Genomic DNA, 5,201 nt, shown 5'->3' on the forward strand with positions numbered 1-5,201 from the left:
CACCTTCCCCTGTTTCCTTTTTTTCCCTTTTTTTCCATTTTTTAAAAAGCCTTTTCCCTGTTTACTTCCTGTACATATTTTATGTACTGTTCATACAATTTTGATTACTTTTTCTGATGAGTTGTAGTGCACCTGAGCACTGTATACAATACATTTATTGCTATATTATTACATTACATACCAGCTTACTCACACATATTCCTATACCAGCATATTTCTCTCAAAATGCCGATACATATAACATACATTAATATAGAAATTCTTAAACTGTCAAATAGCAGCACCACCTGACCAAAATAATTACTAGTGAAATTTTTGTCCCACTTCCTTCTTAACCCTTTTGTTACCATATTTTTATTCCAATACACTTTACTCTTTTACTCTTTTACTTGTTTCAGTCATTTGACTGTGGCCATGCTGGAGCACCGCCTTTAGTTGAGAAAATCGAACCCAGGACTTATTCTTTGTAAGCCTAGTACTTATTCTATCGGTCTCTTTTGCCGAACTGCTAAGTTATAGGGACCTAAACACACCAGCATCGGTTGTCAAGCGATGTTGGGGGGACAAACACAGACACACAAGCACACACACACACATACATACATATATATATACATATATACGACGGGCTTCTTTCAGTTTCCGTCTACCAAATCCACTCACAAGGCTTTGGTCAGCCCGAGGCTATAGTAGAAGACACTTGCCCAAGGTGCCACGCAGTGGGACTGAACCCGGAACTATGTGGTTGGTGAGCAAGCTACTTACCACACAGCCACTCCTACGCCTACTGCCTTTGCCTCAATTAATTCTTAAAATAATGAAGGATTTAGTAAAATAACTTTGTCATTATTAATCTGACATTTTAAGGTAGCGAGCTGGCAGAATTGTTAGCGTGCCAGGCCAAATGCTTAATGGCATTTCGTCTGTCCTTACACTCTGAGTTCAAATTCTGCCGAGGTTGAGTTTGCCTTTTATCCTTTTGGGGTTGATGAAATAAGTACCAGTTACACACTGAGGTCAATATACTTAACTAGCCCTTCCCCCATAATTTCAGGCCTTGTACCTATAGAAGAAAGGATTATTAATCTGGTGTTCAGAAACATAAATTTTGACGAAAGGTTTTAATTTAGATTACTTTAAAATAGGAAGTTTATATCATAGAATTAAGGGATGGTCTCAGGTGGATCAGTATTAAAAGGGGCTAGATAATGAGAAGACAAAAGATTTTGTATCCATGTAATCCTCCTTCTTTCTTTGTAGTGACGTTGAACAGCTTTAAATAGTTTAAAAACCGTCTTCATTTTTTATTAAAGATGACAGTTTGTCTTACTTCTTTTCAGTCGTCAGTGGCTATTTCCTATGAGAAATGTTGCATAAATACATTGTTGTACTTGCATAGTACTTCCTAAATGCCATTTGACACATACACCTACATACATAAATACATACATTCATACTACTACTACTACTACCACCACAACCACCACCACCATACACACACACACACACGCTAGTATCAACATATTTTATGTTGAATGTGTTACATGTGTACACATCATTATCAACATATTTACATAATTACTCACAGATACCATTATATACACATATCCACTGTTTCTTCAACATTTTATTTTCTGTTTTACTAAGGGGTTCACAACGTAAGTGATTTCATTATTTAGCACTACGTCAGTGTTGACTGAGCAGCCATTTGATCAAAGGCATTCCAGTTATGGCCATCTCGCCTTTTTTCTATGTGTAGGAACTCAGGCCCACATTATTCAAAGCAACCTTTTTTAAAGATAGAGTGTAATTTTCAGGACCTTTGGCTACTATTTCTAGCAGATCAAATTATCAGATAGAGAATCCTTTGTAAGTTTGAACACAAGAGATATCATTCATCATCATCATCATTTAACGTCTGCTTTCCATGCTAGCATGGGTTGGACGATTTGACTGAGGGATAGTGAATCAGATGGCTGCACCAGGCTTCAATCTTGATCTGGCAGAGTTTCTACAGCTTGATGCCTTTCCTAACGCCAACCACTCCGAGAGTGTAGTGGGTGCTTTTACGTGCCACCGGCATGGGGGCCAGTCAGGCGGTACTGGCAACGACCTCGCTTGAATCTATTTACACATGCCACCAGCACAGGTGCCAGTAAGGCGACGCTAGTAACGATCACATTCGAATGGTGCCTTTTACATGCCACTGGCATGGAAGCCAGTTAGCCGCTCTGGCAACGATCACACTCAGATGGTGCTCTTAGCACCCTACTAGCACGGGGCACAAGTGCCAGTAAGGCGACGTTGGTAACGATCACACTCGAATGGTGCCTTTTATGTGCCACTGGCACGGAAGCCGGTTAGCCGCTCTGTCAATGATCACACTCATATGGTGCTCTTTGCACCCTGCTAGCACAGATGCCAATCATTGAAAAAACACTGGGTTAATAATCTTTCACTATTTGTCCATTTCCACACACATATAGACACCTTTTTATATTGGCACATGTCCCCATGAATGCTGTTAGATATACAATAGAAACATTCATACGTTTTTATAGCTGCATGGCCTATCACAAAAAGCCTTATACATACACACACATACACACACACATGTACACATACATGTATGCATGTACACACACACTTGTATTTGAGAGATAATAAAGCAAATACCATTATTTACACATATACAGACTTTATTGTTTCATGCACACATGCATATCTTAACAACACTGTGATGTGACATGAACGGTGTTTATATGAAACCACATGAATGCTGCTTATATGATATCACATAATACTACAGGAATGCTGTTTATAAGGTATTACTGCTACACAAATGCAGTTTATGATACCATGTGATACCACACAGATGCTGTTTTTATGCTATCAGATAATGCCCCACAAATACTGTTTATGTGATATCACACATGAATGCTGTTAAGGCAATGAGAGAGCCTCTACATGGTTGCTAGCATTGTTAGAAATAACTTTAAAATCTCCCTCAAATTGCATTCTACCACCATAGAAAAAGACAGGTTGTATCATGTAGTTTCGGATTCTCAGTTAAGGGGATAAAAGACAGGATGGTCACAGTTGTAATGTCTTATATCATAGGTTTGCGCAGTCAGGTTGGCTTGGCCTTAAACAATAACAATATAAATGTTGTTATATGATATCACGTAAATGTAAGTTATGTAATATCACATACATGCAAACAACACACACACAAACAACATAAGCACATACACACACACAAACAACATATGCACACACACACACACACAACACACACACACACACACACACACAACACACACACACCACACACACACACACACACAAACAACATATGCACACACACACAAACAACACACACACACACACACACACACACACACAACAACATATGCACATACACACACAAACAACATATGCACATACACACACAAACAACATATGCACACACACACACAAACAACATATGCACACACACACACAAACAACATATGCACACACACACACAAACAACATATGCACACACACACGCACACACACACACAAACAACATATGCACACAAACAACATATGCACAGACACACACAAACAACATATGCACACACAAACAACATATGCTCACACACACGCACACACACACACACACACACACACATAAACAACATATGCACACACACACATGCACACAAACAAAGAACATATGCACACACATGCACACAAACAACATATGCACACAAACAACATATGTACATGCACACACACACTAACACACACACACACTAACACACACACACACTAACACACACACACACTAACACACACACACACTAACACACACACACACACATTAACAAATTCAACAGCTCATATCAGCAAGTTGTTCCCTAAAAGCCATAACTCTTGCACTAAAGCTCACAGACTTGTGCATGTGGTGCCATGCTTATCAACAACTTTTTGTGAAAACGATTACACACACATGAGGCAAGAACTCTCTCTTCCATATAACAACACATAAACAGTTTCACATGTACACACACACACTTTCTATCTGTACTATGGTCTTATTCAATACTATTACACCTACACATACATATACACTATTTTTTCAACATAATGCTTCTTGAAAACTATTACATACACATCCTTATACACACACACATACACACACACGCACGTGCACACACACATATAGGCATACATTCACATACACATATACAGGGACACAAATACACGCATATACACAAACACATAGACACACACATACAGGCACATACACATAAAAGTACACACATGCAAATGGTTTTAGCTGGCCATTGTTGAATACCATGATGTTACACACACACACACACATAGATACACACACATACAGGCACATACACATAAAGGTACACATTCACACACACATATACACATTTACACACTCACACATACATGCACACACAGTTACAGGCACACATGCAAATGGTTTTAGCTGGCCATTGTTGAATACCATGATGTTACACACACAAACACACACACACATGCACGCACGCACACGCTGACAGTTTTAGTGAACCATCATTGAACGCTTCAATATCCCAAACAGATTTTATAGTAAACATTTTACTATCTCTTGGCAATTCACCGTTGTTTGAAGTTTTGATTATCTTTCATGAATGGATGATCTGTGATTGTTCTGGGTCAGCAATCTATACATCCATACATTTTCTGCAAGGAACTGATGGTATTATGAAACAGACCTGCTTCCTCTCTTTCTTTCTCTTGCTCTCTATCTTTTTCTCTTGCTCTCTATTTCTTTCTCACTCACTCACGCACTCTCTCTTTGTCTCTAACTTTGTCTTCTTTTGATTACCTTTCTTTCCCCTCTTTTAGTTTCTTTATCCTTTTCTCCTCCTTTGGCTCTTTCTCTCTCTCAATCTTTCTCTTTCTCAGACTGTTCTTCTTGCATCCTTCTCTTTCACTCAGTCATTCACTCTCTCTTTACCCCCCTTCTCTCTCTTACACTTTCTTACTACTGTTCCTTATCTTCTTTTTTTGTCTTTACTCGACTCTCAACTGCCAATCCCACTCCCCACACGTAATTTTTCTCTCCATTCTCCCTCTATCTATCTCCAATATTCACTATAAATCTATATACACACATTCCTTTAGATATATTCTTTACAGTATTCTAGTCTCTA

The sequence above is a fragment of the Octopus sinensis genome, linkage group LG1 (assembly GCF_006345805.1).
Source record: "Octopus sinensis linkage group LG1, ASM634580v1, whole genome shotgun sequence".
Taxonomy (NCBI): domain Eukaryota; kingdom Metazoa; phylum Mollusca; class Cephalopoda; order Octopoda; family Octopodidae; genus Octopus; species Octopus sinensis.